At 28.7% G+C, this 22474-nt stretch overlaps 1 protein-coding gene across 5 annotated transcripts in view; it reads right to left on the reverse strand.

Annotated features, from left to right (window-relative positions):
* Nucleotides 1-20996, reverse strand: part of LOC107436881 (sodium-dependent phosphate transport protein 1) — an 87742-nt gene extending 66746 nt beyond the window's left edge. For 2 of the 5 annotated variants that reach the window (XM_071184645.2, XM_071184643.2), the window contains exon 1: nucleotides 8778-9019. The gene's annotated coding sequence lies outside the window, so the exon portion shown is untranslated. Of the gene's footprint in view, nucleotides 1-8777; nucleotides 9020-20933 lie in introns of those variants that run through there. The other 3 variants (XM_071184639.2, XM_087153663.1, XM_071184640.2) reach the window with 2 other exon arrangements.
* Nucleotides 20997-22474: the final 1478 nt, after the last annotated feature.

The following is a 22474-nucleotide window of genomic DNA, read 5'->3' on the forward strand; positions in this document are numbered from 1 at the left end:
CATTAAGATTAGATTGCGTTGATTTATTTTAATGTTGTGAGATTTTTTTCACATTCTGCATTTATGTAGAAACATAAAATTTTCTAATCAATTCTATATCTTTTATTTTAGATTTTAGTTCCATTATGCATGAAAACTATTTTGGTCATATTTTTATTAACTCTCGTTCATATTTTCATATGACAAATTCTACTATAAATAGAGAAAAAAATCTGAATTAATGACACTTTTTTCGTATTTACTCTTCTATTAGTTAAAAAGTATATATGGGTCATTCTCACAAAAACAGTTATTTTCATGTCCCCAGTATATTTTATGTTTGTTTTACAGCTTACGATAAAAAAAAATTCAGGGAAAGTGTCCCTCAGAATGCAAGCTAACAAAAGAATAAAAATAAAATTATAAATTTTTATTTTTTATTTATTTTAGGTTATTAAAATATACCAATCTGTCATTCCCTCACTTGTCCCCACTGCTGATTTAAAAAAAGAAAAAAATTGTTTCTGAAAGATTTTTTTTTTTTTTTACAAATTCCTTTTTTTTATTTCAGAATACTGAAATACGGAATTCAGAAAATCAATTTTAAATTTAATTTCTGATAAAAATATTAACACAGCACTATTTTAAACTTTGTCCCCAGTGTTTCGCGTCATTCCCTCACAACAATGTTTTTATCACCTGCAATCTTCTTAGAATAAAAATATTTTAATAAAAACTTCAGAAGTTAACAACTGGCATCATAGAACAAAATTGCAGTATGTTTCCATCTTCAACTTAAAGAAGCTTTGCTGTGGAATAAATTTGAATGAATCAAACCAGGTAAAATTTTTTACATTTGTCATTCCCTCATGTCATTTTTTAGAGTAAAATGAAATACAACTTCATCGAGAAAGTGGATAATTATATGTTGCTTTCTTGTATGAATATAATTGTATGTGATTGACTTCAGAAATTAATTAGGCCTAACTGTTATTTTTAAATTTTATTGAATTCGTCATTCCCTCACTAGCGTATAAAGTGAAGGAATGGTTCAAGATGAGTATATTATCAAATTTTTTTTGTTCAATTGTGCCAACCAATTTTATTTCCCAAACCTGTAAAAACTATTAAATATATAAGACTAAATTATAATAAATATTAGATATACTTAGTATGTTATCATTTTCAAACTTTAGGTAGATGTAACTTAGATAAAAATATGTATTAAAATAAAATATCATTCCCTCACTATTAGTGTCATTCCCTCACTTTTTAAATAGTGAAAATAATTAATTTACTTATTAATTAATTTGAAAAATAAATTAAAATTTTTTTTAATTAATTTATTTATTTATTAAATTAATTAATTAATTATTATAAATTAATTAATTAATTATTATAAATTAATTATTTAAAAAATTAATTAATTAAATATTAAGTATAATTTAGAGGATATATACTTTCTTTATAATGCCATTACATATTTCTATTAATATAAAAAGTTTCAGAGCTTTTTATTCACTTTACTTTTTGGGGATTTTATGAACTGAAAAATGACAGTTTTCGTGAGAATGACCCATATATAGTGCATATCATCCTCATGAATGTGAATTTTATTCAATATTGAAATAAATTTGAGTGCAAATAAAATAGCTTAAAATTAAAATATAAAAAATATATCCAAATTTACTTTACAAAGTATCAAAATATACATAAACTTCCAAACATTTTATAAAATGAAGCATATAACCAAAGCGATTACAGCGTACTTCAGAAATTCGATTGAAAATAATAAAGGAAAATGATTAAGTCATCAGTCACAACCAGAAATGAATGTTTTTTCCGTTGCGTGGAGCCTAAGTGGTTTGGGCGAATGTTGCCATTTTTAAAAAGAAAGCATCGCCTTTCCATATATGATTAGAGTGATTTCTTGATATATTTCCTCTCGATTTCATTTTCAAATAAAAAAAATCAATGATTTTGTTTTGTATAAAAAAAAATCGTCGCTCAGATTTGTCTAAATTGTTCTTAGGTTAAAGTTTCAAGAAAAAAGGAAATTTTTTTGACGTTTGATTTTTATGAAAATCGTTCTAAAAAATTAAGACTTTACAGTGCACGCCACTTAAATTCTATATTTTTGAAAGCTTTATTTTTCAAAAATATAATAATATGTTTTAGATTATTCAATGAGAAAAGTTTAAAATTAGAAAGTTACTTTAAAATTAATTAGAAAGTTATTTCAAAAAGCTTCCTTGTATAGCATCATTTTCTCTAACAATTGAGTTCTTCTTTAGATTTTTAAAATAAATTTTAGAATTTTGAACAACACTTATAACGCAAACGTTATTAAGTGTCGCAATTTTTTAAAACTGACGCACATCTTGCATTCTATTTTTGTGATTTTTTTTTCCAAAAGTTTTTAATGTATTTCATTTTATTTAAAAATAAAAGCTAAGAATTCGAAGATAGAAAGTATTGTTAAACAGACGCCATTTATATAATCGTTTTCTCAATCATCTTCTTCGTCTTCATTTTTTTCGATTACTTTACTTGTTTGAAATAACTGCATAAAATTTAGTAATCCTAGCTAAAATATTTATAAAGATATGGACATTTTTATCAAAAACTATTTTTTTGCCTTAAATTTTTTTGCTATAACTTTAAAAATATTCAATAAAAAGAAACAAAATTTTTGGAGCAATTTAAAATTAATTACAGAATTATTGTTTTAAACTGTAAAAATAAATTTGCTGAAAATTGCGCAAGATATAAGTATTTAAATTAGTTCTTTTATACTGAGCATGCGCGGAAAAAAATTTTTAATTATTTTTTCCTAATTTTGTAGTGAAACGTATTTGGCAACTAATAAAAAAAATATAACTGAAATATTTAAAAAACGTAAAAAATTTCATGCACTTTTCTAAGTGGTTTCTGTACTTTTGAAAGAAAGCTCAAATGATGTTTTCCATAATTTTTATTATGTAGCATTGAAAATTACTCGGCTTTATGATGATAAATTAAATGTATAGAAAACCAATTATCGTTTCGAGCTTTCTTTTAATAAGCTGAAAGACTACTTAGAAAATTGATTGAAGCTTTTTAAATTTTTAATATATTCAAATCAAAGTAATCAATACAAATTACAAGACTATTGCTTCATTTTTTGACATAGGTTCAAAAATACTTGTTTCCTTTCGTAATTTACTGTAATTACCCCTAAAAGCTTTAAACATTATTGTATTATATATATATATATATATATATATATATATATATATATATATATATATATATATATATATATATATATATATATATATATATATATATATATATATATATATATATATATATATATATATATATATATATATATATATATATATATATATATATATATATATATATATATATATATATATATATATATATATGTAACATAAAAAGCTTCAATTAATCTTTTTATGTTAGTTTCTCTGCTATAAAACTTCTTCCTAATTAATTATTCTAAATGAAATACTTTCTCACACTTTTAAAAGCCACATCCTGTTCTTAAATCTATTTTTGGCTCAAGTATGCATTTAATTAAGAGCAGGACATTTTTCCCTTTGCTCTTGTGTGGGAAACGTTCGATCTATCTCATAAACCAATAGCAACTACTAAGATTTCCCTCTTTCCCTAAATTAAGACATTTTACGGATTTTACTTTGCAAGATTTTCCCTAACATATAACCAAGGAGCGCAACTTTTCGTGTGCACTTTTGACTCACTCTCATGACTGCTCTTGTCTAAATAATTAATAAGTAAATTTTGTACCCTCCTTCCCGACCTATGACCTGTTTTAATCCTTCCACTCGGCAACGACGTTATAAGTCGCCAGGATTAAACGGTCGGGAACGGGGTACGGTACATCAACGATATGGAATATCTCTCATTTAAAATTAAATAAATCAACTTCGGAAGAGGGTACTTCAAAAATATGGAATAACTTCAAATCATTTATTCAAATGGACATTTGGTAAATAAGCAGTCAAATTCTTCTTCAACTTATGGCAATAATTAATTCATCCTGTATCTTCATCAAAAAAAAAATAATCTCTTCAATCATCAAACGTTTAGTTTATTATAAATTATACCTACGCACAGTGGAACTAAACGATCATCCGTTTTCCATGTCTATGCTGCATATTTTGTCTACGTTCCTGAGAATACTAGAAAGCTGAGCTTCAATTCCTTCCTTGAACTAAAAAGAAAAACTGCATCGAATTCCTGTTAATTAAAATGTTTTATTGAAACTATCCCTTTGAGAAAGCGTTGATTTTGCCACTCTTAAGTGCTGAGCTGGATCTTATCGTCGATGAATAATTGTTCTCACACCCACGATGGTCTACTTAAATATTCGACATTCAAAAGAAAAATAAGCTTCAATTTCTCCGTCACTATTGGTGTTAATTTACGATTCATCTTAACGAAGAAACAAATTTTTTCCCTAGCAGCTCACGTCTTTGGTTTTGGAATTGTGTTTACGGAATTTCAACGCATTCCCATCTCTGTTGTGGTTTTCAAAATATCTCGGACTAATTCGAACTTTTTCAGGTATCCTTTGAGTTAAAATTTTTTACATTTCTCATAAATCAATTTCTTAAATGATTATGATTTTAATTTTTTCCCATATTTGATGTTTCAAAGTGAAACTACTTTTTATATATTGATAGTATTTACTGTTGAAATTTTTATTTCTTTAAATTTTTATTTTCAGTTAATTGATTTATTTGATTGAAAAGTGTTTCAAGAAATTATTTTCATATTGTTTCATGTGTTACAGCTTCTATGATTTTTTGGTTAGTAGAAATTATATATTTGTTTTACAGTGATTAGGGTTTAAATGAAAATGCCATTTAAATATTTTTCTCTTCGTAATGCAACTGCAATAATTATTGAGATTCACTTTTAATATATGAATGCAATTACGGTGTAGCAAAAATTAAATCAAGAAATGTAAAACTAATACAAATAGTTTGGAAAAATGAATAAAATACTTGTTGTTAGAATTTAAATTGAAGTACAACCAGACATTAATGCTTTAGTTCAACGATGGTAATTAGTTCATAGCTCAGCTCTAGCTCAGATATGTCCATAAATAAACAAAGTTTCTTTATTTCTGAACTTTAATTCCAGCATACAGAAAGGAAAATGATCAAACACAAATTGAAAAATTTAGTAACCAAATACACTTCAAAAACACGTTTAAAATAGAAATGAAAATATTTGAATCCCCTAACAATAGTGACAAATTAAATTATCAATTAAGATCTCTGCACGAAAAATTACTTTAAAAAAATAACCAAACTAAAATTTTGAAAAGAAAAAAAAAAAAATATTTATGTCCAAGAAAAAAGAAAGAAAGAAAGATAGAAATGAAAAAAAAAAAAGGTAATTTGCAAAATAACCAAACTTGCACTTCAGATTAAAAATAAGGAAAATAGCTAGATCAGTCAAAAATAAAAAACTGATTTACCTTAATACCATATTAAATTTGAAAGCTTTGTTTTGGATTTCAATTAGCGATTGTGTTAAACAGGTTGTAATGCAAAATCTGAGAAGACTGATCATCTTTTCTGATTATAAAAGCAATTTGTCTTTACATATTTCCTGAAATCCCGGTTAATAATTGCAATCAAAATACCAAGAAAGAAAATAAAAGTACAAATAAATAAATATAAAGAAAGTAGAAAGAAAAGAAAGTAGAAAGAAAAATAAGAGAGAAAAGGAAAAGAAAAAAATTTTACAGAAGGCAAATTTTGGGCATTAAAAAAAAAAGAAGAAAAAAAACAATTTCAAATAGCAGAATTGAAAATGATCTTGTGTTTTCTAATATTCTTGAGACTAAATATGATAATGGTGCGTAACATTGTCAAAATTATGTTGACAGAATTGTGCAAATCCAAGAAAATTAATTAATTCCTAACTTCAGTTGATTTTGAAAAAAAAAAATTTCCAAATATTTTGCTATTAAAGTGATAAATATTAAAGGTAAATAATAAATTAAGTGAAATAAAGACAATACTGAAATCTTGGACTTGACAATATCAACCACTGTGTCATTTTTTTATTTTGTTTTCAAACAAGGTAAACAATACTCAAGTCTAATTCCAGATTGAAATTTTTCCTGTAAAACTGTTTTTTGCATTTGGTGTTTTACATTTTAACTTGCACATTTTTTAAAATGTTTATAAATTTTTTTATCATGATTGAAGAGTTAACGTAAATAGTGTTTTTATGAAGAATACTTCTTATAGTGCAAAAGCTGTGTTGTGATTTTTAAACAAAAGATTTTTGAAACTGAAAAAGCTGTTAATTCAGAAAAAAAAAAAACTGTTGAAAATGAAAATTTTTAAATTTGCTGATAATGCTACTACAGGTTTTTGATTGTGTTAAAAATTTTACCATGAAAACATATGAAAATGTTTTATAATTCAAATTACTATTATATATTGTTAAAATTACAAATTTGATTATCTTAAAAGTGCTTCAATCAGAGGGAAGATTTTGCAAATGGAAAATTTTTTAAAATTTTGGATTGTAATTAAACATTATTGGCGAGGGGGGATGTAACATAAAAAGCTTCAATTAATCTTTTTATGTTAGTTTCTCTGCTATAAAACTTCTTCCTAATTAATTATTCTAAATGAAATACTTTCTCACACTTTTAAAAGCCACATCCTGTTCTTAAATCTATTTTTGGCTCAAGTATGCATTTAATTAAGAGCAGGACATTTTTCCCTTTGCTCTTGTGTGGGAAACGTTCGATCTATCTCATAAACCAATAGCAACTACTAAGATTTCCCTCTTTCCCTAAATTAAGACATTTTACGGATTTTGCTTTGCAAGATTTTCCCTAACATATAACCAAGGAGCGCAACTTTTCGTGTGCACTTTTGACTCACTCTCATGACTGCTCTTGTCTAAATAATTAATAAATAAATTTTGTACCCTCCTTCCCGACCTATGACCTGTTTTAATCCTTCCACTCGGCAACGACGTTATATATATATATATATATATATATATATATATATATATATATATATATATATATATATATATATATATATATATATATATATATGGTCATTCATAATTCCTTCCGGGGTTTCGAAGCGTTATAGTAAAAAAACGAAGACGAATATGGCAAAAAAGAACATATGAATTATTCCGAAAGTATTCAAGTTTTAATTTAAACAGTTGCCGATAGATCGCAGTAACATGTACCACTGAAGACAGTTGTAGTAAAGAAAATTGGCGTTTACAGGAGGAGGGAATTATGAATTACCCTGTATATATTAGGCAAAATGTTTAATGTTAGAAATGAAATATATTTCTGAAAAGTTGTTAAGTTTAAAATTGACTATAGTTTTATTTTATTTAACTGTTAAATATTTTTCTTACCTTGGGCACAAATATACAGTATCCTTATTTTAATATCCGGAAAATGCAGAATATTTTATATTGAATATCAGTTTGACAAACACTGGAAACGTAATTAAAAATTATATTTCAGTAGATATAATAAATAAAATTAAAATTTTCCATAATTTGGTTATAAATTTTTACTGAAATACATAACTTGAAAACAATAACACGTTTCAAATAAAGAAATAATAAGAATTTTAGTTTAGGTTAATAGTTGATCAATTACTGTAGTAATGGAAATTTAATCTTTTATTGAATGTTTTGCTTATAATTTAAACTCTGAAACAGAATAAATTTAACTTATTATCAATCTGAAAAAGATTTCAAGAAAAATTAGAGAACTTCCTAAGATAAACAAATAAAATAACGTATATAAACTTCACATTATAATTCGTTTTCTACTTTACATAACGATTTCCTTAGTAAACGTTTCAACAATTTATTTGCGCAATTCTCAGCAATAAATAAAACAAAAAAGAATTCGTCAAAAAAATGTATGATTTTGCCTATAGCATTCGGGGACAATAGCTATAATCAAATTGAAAATGAATTTAACAACAATTTATCTGAGAAAAATCGAAGTAAAATGAGGAAATTCTTGTGAAATAAACAAATTAAATAAAATAGACTAACATAACTTTATGTTTATGTTATGTAATGTCATAACTTTAACTTTATGTTAAAACTTAGTAAACGTTTCAACATTTTATTTGCGCAATTCTCAGCAATAAATAAAACAAAAAAGAATTCGTCAAAAAAATTTATGATTTTGCCTATAGCATTCGGGGACAATAGCTATAATCAAATTGAAAATAAATTTAACAACAATTTATCTGAGAAAAATCGAAGTAAAATGAGGAAATTCTTGTGAAATAAACAAATTAAATAAAATAGACTAAGATAACTTTATAATTCTTTCTCTACTTTACATAAAGTTTTCCCAAGTTAATGTCTCTGCAGCTTACTTGCAAATGAACAATTCTTCACAATAAATAAAACAAAGAATTGTGTTCGCCGAAAAAAAAAAGAATATATAATTTTTGCTTACAACATTCAAGAACAATAGCTCGAATCAAATTGAAAATAAATTTAACTGCAATTTATCTTAGAAAAATTAGAAAATTCTTTTGAATAAGCAAATGAAATTACATAGATAAGCATAGCACTATAATTCTATTTCTATTTTGCATAAAGATTTCCCTAGCTATGATTTCGCAAAGAAGCAATTCTTCGCAATAAATAAAACAATATATTTATTGAAAATATTTATAAGTTTGTCTACAAACATAATAGTTTTGATAAGATCAATAATAAATAATACTTACTATAAATCAGAGAAAAGATTTTTAAGAAAAATGGAAAATTATTGTGAAGAACCTAATGAAAAAAACAGAATATATAAACTCTACAATACAACTTTATCTCTACTTTACAAAAAGAGTTAACTAGTTAATGTTTCAACAGCTTGCTTGCAAATGAGCGAGTTCTCCGCTAATAAAACAAAGAATTGTTTTCGTCGAAAAAGAAATAGAAAATTTGAGGAACTAAAATTTTCTGTGACTCTAAACAAGTTCTAAAAAACCAATAAAAGTCACGGAGATTAATAAAATGTCTTAAAAATGGCTGATGGCTTAAAAAGACGTTTGGCAAATTGTAACCGGTTTGTGGTAAAAATAGCTAAAATAAAGTTTCATTTTTAGATTTAAACAATATAAAAAATCGTCTGAAAACACTTTTCGATCATCACATGACACCATACGTAATTATATAATGATTCGGTTATGTAACATCGAATCTGAATAGAACATCTGAGAAGAATTTTCTTATCACGTATAAAGTCAGAACATTCGTATTTAAAAATGCATAAATTATTTTTATGGAAATCATTCTAGGATGTAGAATATTTTTATGTTTAAAGCATCAAAGAATAGAGGTTTAAGTTAAAAATACACAAAAATTGATTTGATTCTGATAACGTCAGCTTCTTTTTTTCTCTGTTCCTTGATTGCAAATTCATGGCTGTAGCATTCTAAATAGAAGACTTAAGCCATGGGACATAAATAAAGAGTATGAAGGCTGTGAAAATATTGGGTTATAGTAATTTCTTTTGAAGGAAGACTTTGAAGACAATTAAAATATAAAATTCTTTCTTTTTTTTTATATGAAAGTTATTTTGCATTTTTTTTCTTTTCCAACTTACGGGTGTATATTATCAATAAAGCATCAGATGGACACATTTACAAGAAAACATGTTTACATGATGGATAATTAAAATGTTCAAGTCCACAGCTTTGCAATTTTGAACTCATTCCAGAAGACAAAGAAACTCCTGGATCAAGCATTAAGACAAACCAGACTTCTAGAGGAAATTTTGAATTAAAATAACCAGCATTTGCGTTTCATCGATTACATTCATTTAATTTTTTAAATAACTATTAAAGTTTCTTTTTTTTAGTACAAATGATGTTTCTAGAAATAATTGCAATAGCAAAAACATAGTACACAGTAAAAAATTCTGGATCAAATTACTGTATAAAGTACCTTGGGTGCATCATCCGTAAAATCCTTTTTATCATAAAATATTAAACCTAACTTTTACAGTAATGTATATTTAATTAAAGTGATTGAATGATTTTACGGTAATTATTACTATAAAAAGTGAGGTATTTCATATTTTTTAATTAGGGTTTGAAGTAGACATTCAAATTAGCAAGCAAAATAATAAGCCTGGTCCTGTTAAAATTTGTTGACGTAGATTTTGGGGGGCTGCACATGAAAATACTCCGAAATCTCAAGACGGGTTCAAAAATGTCAGATATTTAAAATTCGATTTCTAAGAAACTATTCCACCGATATTACTCAAATTTTGTATTTTGCCTTGCAAAATTATATTCTTTAGAAGGAAGCAAAAATTTGTATGCTCTACAATTCTATATTTTTTTGACCTTACTTGAAAAAATAATTAAAAAAATAAAGTAATATTAATTAAATAAAATAATTAAAAAAATATATTTACTAAAAATAATTTTTTTTATGAAATTATTTTTTGATAAACGAATTTTATTATTGTGTGCAAAAATTTTCAATTCGCTTTAAAGGTTTTCAAGATATTGCGAAATACACTGAAAGTAAAATTAACATTAAGGGGTTCAAACTTTGGAGCGCTATCCTGGCTAAATTATTGGGACCATATTTCCGAGATTGCAGATACCCCCTATAATTGGGGGGTCAGAAATCCGAATCCGGCGAAAAAAAGGCACGTTTATTCAGATAAAGTACATTTTTGTGCCTGGTTTCATAACTTAAAATATCGTCAGCTCTAATTAGTTTAATTAATTTTTCGACTATCATTAAAAAATATAAAAAAATAACATTTTTATTTGCTAAAATTTTTTTTTGCATGGAATTATCTTTCGATAAGCAAATTTTATGATATTGTGGAAAAATTTTTTAATTCGCTTAAAAAGTTCTCGAGATATGGCAAAATTAGAAAAAATTGAAATTAACATCAAGGGGTCTAAACTTTGGATCGCTCTCCTGACCAAACTATGGGGACCATATTTTCCAGATTGCAGCTACCCCCTATTAGCTATATTTTGGAGGTCAAAAACCTGAATCTGTTTAAAAAAAAAGGGTATATTTATTGAGAGCAAGTACGTTTTTTTTTTGTCTGATTTCATAATTTAAATATTATCTGCTCTAATTAATTAGCATATTTTAGGTCACCCTATCGAACCATTGATATTAAATCCTAGAACGTGAAGATCCAATCATTAAATCAAAAGTTATTCAGAGTGAATCTTTTTTTTGCGCGCTGTACATATTAATGCATCTGATATTGCTATCTAGACAAGTAAACTATTTTTCGAATGTATTTTTTACGCTTATGAGATATTGTTGCACTAAATTGAATGAAAACTAACACGTGTCAATAGGACTTATGGTTTAGAAGTTTCTAGATGTTTTTTTTTTTTTTTTGTGCATAAAATATGTTTTTTAATTGTACTTTGAATCAAATCCTTATATTTTCTACATTTTTCCTACCGACTCAGGTTTTACATTCAATTGAGCCTAAAAATGCATGGAAAATATACATAACTTGTGTCGATAGAAATTAGATAAACCTGACAAGTGCGCAAATAAGTACAATTTATGTGAATAACTTATTATTTCGCTCCATTTATTTCAAAAGTTGTTTGTACGTCTAAAAAAATTTAAAAGTGTGTCCTCAGAACAGCATATAGATTAAGAATACCGAAATTAGAATAGTTCAGAACAGCATATAAATTTAAGAATACCAAGATTAAAATACTTCAGAACAGCATATAGATTTAAGAATGTCAAGATTAGAATACCTCAGAACAACATATAGATTAAGAATACCAAGATTAGAACACTTCAGAACAGTATATATATTTAAGAATACCAAGATTAGAATACCTCAGAACAACATATACATTTAAGAATGCCAAAATTAAGATATCTTAGAACAAGATATAGATTAAGAATACTGAGGCAAACTTCAACAGGTTTATGAAATGGTTTAATATTCATCACTCGTTCAAAATTGTTTCCCCATATCTTATTTCACTCACCACCTGAATAATTCTAAGATAAACTGCGAGTGAGCAACAGAAGTTAGATAAATTTCTCTGCAGAAGAGTAGTAAACTCTCTAAATGATGTGCCAAGAAAATTGTGTTAATCAATGATGACATGTTAGTTAACTCAGAGCGGCTTTTTTACAAAATGCTGTGTGCAATAGATCAAAAATTTACAAATAGCTAATGATATGAATTTCCTTCTAACCCAACATCCATGTTTAATGGTAAATTAATAAGGTCTCGCATTCGTTTTCGGTGCTGAATAATTTTACACAAACCATAGTAATGGTGGATGTTTGTAAGATAAAATCTGATGGCCACGTAAAGTAAATTTGTTTAAAAAAATTATTATCAACATGTTTTTTATACTCTCTGCAGCATTAAAGTAGATGTTACATACACTGTACAAAAGCTTAGTGTATATTTGCCACAGTTTTAATGTTGAGTTAAACTAAAATTCTTTATAGTGCGTGTAGTCACATTTTTATTTACTTTTTCCCTGCTATAGTTTTGTTTATTTATTAATTTTTTTGTTTATTTACTGACAACGTATATTTTCATAAGCATTCGAATCAATTTATGGATTCATAGCAAAAACATTTCGTTAAAAAAACATGCATATTTTTTGTAATATATTCCCCCTAATTCCTTTAAACCATTGTTATTTTGTCCATTTTATATAGTTAGTTTTTTGCATGATAGCAGCAGTTCGGTACTTAAAAATGTATTTAGTTTACCTCATCACCGAGGGCGGCCTATACATCAAAATGCCTTACGGCCTATACATCAAAATGCCTTACAGCCTATACATCAAAATGCCTTACAGCATTTGAAAGTTACGAAGGTTGAAAAGAGTATTTAAACTTATCAACATGAGTGTTGCAGATAATATCTACGTTGTCTTTTCCAAATGTGATTTTCTGTTAAATGAAAATACCAAACATTGTTATCTCCAAACTTTATTTAATGGTTGGTTGGTTGGTTGGTGTCGTATCCTCTATAGAATCATATTTCATGGTGTGCTTGAATAGTTTTACTTTATTTAATACATTGAACATATATCCTCAAGCCGCAGGATGAAAGTTAAAAGTCCGTACATGTAGAAGTTGTTGATCTTTTCGTGTTGTTAAATGACCATGCAACCAAACATTTTTCTTCATAATGCTAGTGAAAAACGGAAAATATGAACACACATTTCACAGCACACATAGTGCCAAAAATGGGAAATGAAAAATTGCATGCTGTTTCTACTTGCATTTACTGGAAGTGATTCCAGACCTGTTCTATTTAGAAAAAGACCGGGATAGCCTGGTCGGTAGGGCGCTGGGCCTATGTCGTAGAGTTCGTGGGTTCGAACCCCGCCTGCCGAAAACTCTCCGTGTAGTTGGTGACTGATGCACGTTAAAATTCGGAGGAGTCGCAAAGTCCTCCATGTTCCCATAACAAATCAATAACTCTGGGCGTACTGAATTGAAGATCGATCGTTCTCTGATTCAGGTCAAAATTACGATCTGTGGATGAATGAGTGGATGTATGAATGCGCCCAGGTGTGACGTATGATGTGGCAGAAGTCGAATTCTTGACCATAGATGGCGCCACTGAAAAACAAGGCACACTCTGCCTTAAATTTGCTCGGTTTCACAAAGTAGACTTGTCCGTGTGGCATGTGGCACTAGAACCAACAAACCAACCAACCATTTAGAGAAAAGCAGAATGCGCAAGTAGAATTTCTAACAATTACTTTTTTTTGTGAGTGAGAGGGAACACTGCAGGATGCTAATAATTAGTAAATTGAACTATTTTTCCGACTCGTCAATTGTCATAAAAATCGATACCCAAATGTGTAGATTAAATTAACACCTTATAGAAACTAACAGCTAATATGGAAATTTAATTGTCAATCGTTGAAATTGACTAACGAAACGAAAACAATGCTTTGTCTGTTAATAAAATTTGTCTGTTTATTCAATTTTAAACAGTATATTAACTCATATAAAACATGGTAGTTAATTATGTTACTTACACGATTTAATTTAATAATATATTAGAATATCAATTACTTTTTATGTGAATATCAATTACTTTTTAAACAACTCTTTCATTGCATATCACTCTTTTCAAAGATAAATGAGCTTACTATGTAAATTTTTGTAGTTATCAGAATAGATTTGGTAAAACAAAAATTCTTTAAAGGGATACTTCTGTGGAAATTAAGTGTGATATTTCTCTTTAATATGCATAAGTAAACATGATGACAACTTCGCTTCTTTTTTCTTTTTTTTTTTTTTGTGAGTGGGACGTAGCTATGCAGAATGCTAATTAAAAAATTAAACCATTTTTTCGACTAATTGAAACATATTATTTTAAATAAAGTATTTAAATTTATTATAATTTAAAATATGCGCGTGTTAATGAGCGTTGTTATGGTAATAGAGTCACGATATTATAATTTTAGTTAAAATTTGTAGAGTGCTGCCTGCATTTTTATGCCAGCTTTTATAAAAACAAGATACGTGCAGTCCTTGAAAAATTTAATATATCACAATAAAATTGCTTCCCTTTTTAACATTTAGATATGTGAATATATGGGAGCCATTTGTATTAATCACAACGCTTTTATTAATATTTAAATTCGACTAGTGTTTTGATTGGTGTTATGTTTGATTTAAAGTATTTTCTATTTCATTTTAATTCGTTTTAAATTCAACACCACTTGTAATCTTAAACAGTATTTAATATGAGAAAATTTAATCGCATAGATTTGCCGCAACTGTTACATTTTTCATGGAATGTACGAATCCTTAAATAAGTTAAATAATTTACATAAGAAAATTAATCATTTAAAAAATTTTGCCTTACATAATAATGCCACGTGCAACGGCAGGGGTATTGGAAAGAGTTTTCCCAAGGTTAATAAAATAAAACTTGTTTCTCACAGTGAGAAAAAAGTATAGTCAAAACTACCACATGGAAAAAATTACGAAGGTTTTGGCTCTAGAGCAGTGTATCCCAAACTTATGACCTTCGTGTACCCTTTCTAAATTTTTCGTAATGCTGTGTACCACTAATGAAAAAAATGAATGTATATTTTACTATAAAAAAATTGCACAAAAGTTAAAAATCACAACTGGCTGTTGACACCACTAATTATTAACTGTTAACTCTGCAAAAAAATAGCCGGTAAAAAAATGCGTAATCGTAAATTTTCATGGCTAGCTGTGTTTTTAAATAAAAAGAATTCAAAATTTTCGTTTGTTGTAAGATATTTCGCATACGAACGCGTACCCCCGCTTAACTGTTCCCGTACCACTGGGGGTACGCGTACCACAATTTGGGAAGCACTGCTCTAGAGAAACACCTAAAAGGTCGGTAATTTTTACCGAAAAGCCTTAATAATGATTTTGGTAAAATTAACGGCAAAATGTGTTTTAATAATATAAGATAAAATTTGGTAAATGCGGTAAAATTTGATAGTTATACCTTATCATTATTTGATCATTATACCTTAAAGGCTGGTGCGAAAGCTTTTTTTTTTCAATTAATTTACTTTTCAGTTTTCTATTTCTTACTAGAGGGTCCCGCAGTGGACTGATCGTTAAGACACGGTTCCCAGCAGATCACCAAAGTGAAGCATCACTGGCTGCGGTCATTATGCGGGTGGATGATCACTTAGATCAGTCTGCGTAGGGATCGAGGGTGTGCGGTATTGGTCCTCGTTAAACTGTTCTACCGTAAAGTGCTCGACTTCGCGTGCAGGTCGTCGGGCTACCGAAGAGGGGGTGCCAACAACTCCGCACAGGATCAAAATTGTGATGGCATGTCTTCGGATCATCCTCAGAGATGTTTCCCAGATCGTCGCCAATAGCCCATTGTGCAGCTCTAGTGCGACGTAAATTAACAACATTAAACAAAATATCAGTACAGTGCAAAATCCATCAGTTTTATGTCAGCTTCTTCATTAATCTATCATATGAATGAAATCTATACTTCATAAACGCATGGCTTTCTAGGGTGGAATTCAGTTAAATTTCGAAGCTATATGACAAAGTTAACAATCAGCATGATGGACATAGAAATGTCAGAAAATCAATAAAATGGACAGAGCGATATTTCGTCGTCCATTGCGCAGCTCTAGTGCGACGTAAATGAACTACGACAAATACAACAACAGCAACTATTTCTTACTAAATGTGTGGTAATAGGAACTATAATTTTTAAAATTAGATTTTCAGATTAACTGTTACCATGTGAATGGAATAATTGCCGAATGAATTGTTTTGGTCTTTATTACCAGTAATGCGTCGTTGATACAGTGCGGTAATTTTAACAGAATTTGTTTTCCTTGCATAGTTGTAAATCCGAGCTCAAAAAATTTCAAGATTCTTATATGCCTTGCACGGCATGTTAGTGTACAAAATACAGGGTGTCTATAAAAGAACTCCAGGGTTTTGAGGCAAAATATTTTAATGAAATAAAAAACATACATACATGTTTTATACATGACTGAAAAGCTTACATTTTCAAGTTTTTTTTTACACTTAGTAAAGTTCTATATGAGCCCCGCCCCGTTAGTGGCACGACAGACGTCTAAACGGTATTCTACCTCTTCCCATGTCCTGGCGAGCATGTCTGGGGGGACGGTTGCCACACAATTGACTATTCGTTCCCTGAGATGTTGAACATCACGAATTTTCTCTGCACTTTGTACGGTAACTAAAGACTTCGTTTCTATGAGCCAAATAGCACATTGAGCCTTTTGTTGCGGAGTAGCCATCATTTCAAATTTCGCGACGTCATTTCAAGGTCAACGCCCTGCAGCGTCGCCAACAGTTGATACAAGCATTCCCAATTGGTATGAGTAAAACTTTTTGAGCTACTCTTTTCAGAGAAATCGACAAAATTTTGCTGTCTTTTATATTTAGTGAGATATGAATTTTTAAAACCCCGGAGTTCTTTTATAGACACCCTGTATATGCCCACCCAAATGAAACTTTTACATGACCAAACATTATTTCCGTCAGCATATTAATGAAGATATTTGAATATACAGTGGGAAAAGAAAAAAAACGGCCCTCTCTGAATAACTTTTGATCTAATGATTTGATTTTCACGTTCTATGACTCCATCTTAACAATTCAATGGGATGACCTTAAATCAGTACCTTAAAAGTACTTTTTTTTTCTCAATAGATTCGGATTTCTAACCCTTAAAATATGGGAAGTAGACGCAATCTGGGAAGTATAGTTCACATAGTTTGGTAAAGAGAGCGACTCCAATTTAGAGCATCTTAATGTTAATTTTATTTTTTGCTTATTTCGCCATATATCAAAAAAAAAATTTATAGAATTGAAACATTTTCGCACACAATTGTAAAATTCGTTCATTCAAACAAAATTCAAAATTTGAGCGAAATTGGTCGTATAGTTGAGAAACCGAATTTGAAAAAAGTCGTATATTTAAAATTCGATTTCTGAGGGGTTATTCGACCAATTTCACTCAAATTTCGTTTTTACTTCGTAAAATTACATTCTTTACAGCGATAAAAAAAATGTTAGCCTCAAAATTAAAAAATTTTCCAACAATTATTAAATAAAATAATAAAAAATAATAAATAAACACTAAAAGTTATTTTTGGCATGGAATTATCTTTGACTAAACGAGATTTATAATTGTGCTGAAACTTTTCAGTTTTCTTAAAAAGTTCTTGATATATGGCAAAATGCGCAGAAAGTAAATTTAGCATTTAGGGGCTCCTATATTTAGGGGCCAGAAATCTTAATCCGTCGAAAAAAAGGTATGTTTATTTCAGAGTATGTTCATTTTGAGTCTGATTTAGTAATTGAAAATATTAACTTATATAATGTTAGCATATTTGAGGTCAGCCCCTCGAACAGTTAAGATTGAGTCCTAGAACGTGATGAATGGATCATTAGAACAAAAGTTATTCATGGTGGTTCTTTTATTTTTATGCTCACAGTACCCATAATTAATCTGTCCTAAAAATAATATTTACAACACCATATCAACCCTTTTAAGTATTAATTAGAAGGATATAATTAAGAAATGAAGTATTAGGCATTATTAGAAACTAGAAAAATATTAAGCACAAATAAGCATTGATGGAGTAAAGGCAAATCATTCTTATTATCAGAAGTATTAAAAACTATTGTCAAATATATGCAATCAAATAAGTTGTTGAGCTGTTCGCCAACAGAAGACTGAATTATATTTTTTTAAAGCCAATATTCCACACTTAAACCATATAATCATTATGCATTTTAACAGGTGATATAGTAAGGTTTACTGGTGAAAAAGTTCGATTCATTTTGCATAGTAGTTTCTAGATAGTGCCTTGGGTAGCGTTGGGTAGAATTTTCCATAAGTAAATATAAATAATAGTCAGTATTACACTGGTAACTATATCTTAAAAAATTTTATAGGCCGGGATAACCTGGTACGTGGAGCACTGGGCCCATGTCCGAGAGTTCGAACCCCGCCGGCCGAAGACTCCCCGTGTAGTAAAGTGACTGATGGACGTTAAATCTGTCGAGTCGCAAAAGTCCTCCGTGTTCCCATGACAAATCAATACCTCTGGGGGTACTCGATTGGAGATCGATCGTTCTCTGATTCAGGTCAAAATTACGATCTGTGGATGAATGAATGGATGTATGAATGGGTCCGCCCTATAAACGGGTGCGACGTATAGTGTGGCAGAAGTCGAATTCTTGGCCATAGATGGTGCCACTGAAAAACAAGAAACGCACACTCTGACTTAAATTTTCTCGGTTTCACCAAGCAGGCTTGCCCGTGTGCCAAGTGACATTAGAAACAACAGCCTTATTAAATATGGAAAGATAAATTAAGAATTTTCAGCATGCTGTGAAATCTCCAGGAAATAACTTCAGCATCTGTGTAGCGACCTCATCTAATTACGACCGTTTTTGGGAGGCAAGTAATTTTTTCCATAGATTTTGTGTTGAAGAAAACCTTTAGGAGAGACCATCAAAACCACCGAGAAAACCTCCACACACAATAGTGAAAAGGTCAAATAGGGAAGCACAAAAAAATATCAAAGCAAAAAATATTAACAAAAAAATAAAGTGATTCAAGTGCATTTAAAATATTTGTAAGTGTTTCTTATTCAGAAAGCTCTTTTTGAAGATCGACAACCTCATGTTACAGTCAGATTGCACTAAAAACGATGCTATCAATGATTTTTTTTTAGACTTGAAAGTTACATTAGGAAAAGAAAGTTACTTTTAAAAAAAACTAACCATCTCAAGCAAACAATCATCTTCTCATTTTTTAAAGCTAACTAATTTTCATGATATAAAATAAAATGCAAACTTAAACAAAAAAAAACATGATTGCTTATTATTTCAAATGTTCTATCATTTATAATTTGTAAATTTGTTTTTACACATATTTAGGGGTCATTTTTATTAATGTGCCAAGTTTTATTTATCGATCCGGTTTTCGTGAAGTCAACACAAAAGGAACTTCCGCACCAAAAAAAAAAAATACTGAGTAAAATTAAAAATCACTTGGAAAAAGTCATGTACCTTCGATAATGTGAAGCCAATGGAGGTGACCGTAAGAATGACCAACCTCCATTAATGACCATTTTACTATGGACCAGAGAGTGGTCGCTTCCGAGAGATTTCATTGTATTTTACTTTTTCATTTCCGAAAAGGTGAAAATGCTGTTCAAGCCAGACAAAAATTGTCCAATGTGTATGAATTAACAGATGTATTGGCAGTACGCCAGTGCCAAAACTGATTTGCGAAATTTCTATTAAGTTGTACGAAGATGCAACACAACAGCTCAAGCTGTTGAATACACAATAAAGGCATTCGAATATCAAAATCGTGAGATCCTTGAAACATTAAATTTATCCAATTTGACCATTCGATCATTTAAAAAGTCCAAAGTTTAAGATCAAAGTTCATCATCAAGGTTCTCATGTTCTTATGGGGAAAAAATTGTGCCGTCGCACAGTGGGACAAAATCAGAAAAATACGGTCAAAATTAAAAAATTAACTTCAATGTTCTAAAAATTAAAATAAGTGAATTGCAATGGAAAAACCTGCATAAACAAATAAATTCTAGTAAAACAAATAAATTCGTGATATAAATCAAAAATCGTCAAATAAATTCGTAATATATAAATTCGTGAAAAAAGCGCTTTCGACAAAATACTAAAACAGAGATCTATCGACAAAGACTATCGCTTATGCTCTCTCTGGTTATTTCAGTTTCCGTTTTTAAAAGCGCTATATGTTGAGCCATCTCAGCTAGATTTGGCATGTGACATTTTTAGCGGCAATCATTGGTCGATTTTCTAGCGTTGTCATTCGGGGAGTTGTAATGAGGCTTTTTTTTGTCGCCGTGTAAGAGAAATATGTATATAGATAATAAACAAAAAATGGATTAATAATTGACTAAAAATTTAATTGCAGTCTTCGAAAATCATAACTAGTTTTAAAAAAAAGTCCTAATTCTCGAAACCCTTGTAACCCTTCTACGGAACCTAAGGGATTCCCGTCACCCCTTTAGAGTTCTGATGGTTTACAATAATGATCCCGTTTCAACTCAAAATGTTTAGACGGCTTAATTTTCTACTTCAAATAAGGCGGTCAATTTGTTAATTGAAAATTATCTGGATTAGTTTTTCGTCAGCAAGGAACAAAAGTCATATACTTGGAATCATGCTACCGCCAGAAAGATGAAAAAGGTATTAGATCAGAATGAACAATCTATGATTCAATAAAGTATTTATTCAAAATAAAAAAACTTTATTTTCATGAAAAAAATATAAAATAAAATATTTATTCACTATTAAAAACGTATAAATATATTATATAAAAAATTAAATACCTTAAACCCAAGCAAAATAGGCCGTTTATAACAGTATTCCGTTCACTCAGTTCACATTAAATAAATATACATTTTATGATACGTATTAAAATAACCTTGTGAACTGTCTGCTTTCAATAACTCATATTTTATATCTTTAATTGATACAACGAAAGAAACGAAAGGACTTGTTTTGCAATAGTTAACAGCATTCATTTTATAGTTTTTATTGACACTAATGTGATACATAAGTTGATAACCTTTATTCCGCTGAAAGGATTTCTCGTCTAATTGCAGTTTTATTTTTAAAGTAGACGCAGACTAACTTTTTTTATGTAGTTACATTCATTTAAATTAATCCAATTATTCATAAATCCTGTAGCTAAGTCATTTTAATCACTTTCTTTTTTATGCAATCTTACAGATCAAATTGCAGTCATTTTACAACTAGTTCAAATTTCTATATGAGCTTTGTGACTAATGACGATCCAAGCTCCAATCATTTCCAGATCACTACAAGCAGGTTTTATCGCGATATTATCGCCATAGCCAAATTTATCACCATTAAAATTCTGATAATTTTCAAACATAATTTTTAAAAAAAAATAGAATGAAATAAAAATTTTAAAAACAACGTTTTTCAAACGAAATGATAAGAAGAAGATAAATCGCTTCTTTTCAGCCCTAAAACGAAAAACTTAAGGTTGATTTATTACCTTCGTAATAAACATTTTAATTTACTTAAAAAACGAAATTTAATAATTCTATTTTATAATACTTATAATTCTATTAATAATTCTATTTTATAATACTTATATTATACGACTTAACACAAAAGAATTACGGTTGTTCTGTCAGTGAAATTGCAGTTGATTCTGGGTTAAAACTAAAATATTTTTAAATAATTTTGATTAATTTCATGCAAATGTTTATTACTTATAATACAGGGTTATTCATAATTGCCTCCGGGGTTTCGAAGCGTTATTGTAAAAAAACGAAGACGAATATGGCAAAAAAGAACATATGAAATTATTCCGAAAGTATTCAAGTTTTAATTTAAGCAGTTGCTGGTAGATGGCAGTAACATGTACCACTGTAGCCAGTTGTAGTAAAGAAAATTGGCGTTTACAGGCGGAGGGAATTATGAATAACCCTGTATGTTAAAAAATTCGATCTGCTACCTTTTTGGTGGAACGTTTTAAATAAAAGGTTTTCCAAAAACTAATGCATTTTCTAATTCTGAAATAGTTTTTAATTTAAAGAACAAATCTATAATACAATATCAGAAAAGTTAAAGGTTTTGCAAAATGTAAATTAAACTTCCATCTTAGTGTTTTGCTTCTGAGAATGACTTAGAATCTTCCTTTTAAGCCACATCGTACTTCACTTAGACAAGTTAAATCAGCAGTAAAAGATTTATTTTAGCCGACTAATATCCAAGTAAATTATAAAATATAGTAAAACGACTGATTTGTGACGATGCCTTTCAAAATATTAATACATAAAAAAATACCTTTATGTGAAAAAGAGATCAATGACTTTTTTTCATGATCAATTTTGCT

This window comes from Parasteatoda tepidariorum, chromosome 10 (assembly GCF_982258835.1).
Source record: "Parasteatoda tepidariorum strain Cologne lab strain chromosome 10, Ptep-v5.0, whole genome shotgun sequence".
NCBI lineage: Eukaryota > Metazoa > Arthropoda > Arachnida > Araneae > Theridiidae > Parasteatoda > Parasteatoda tepidariorum.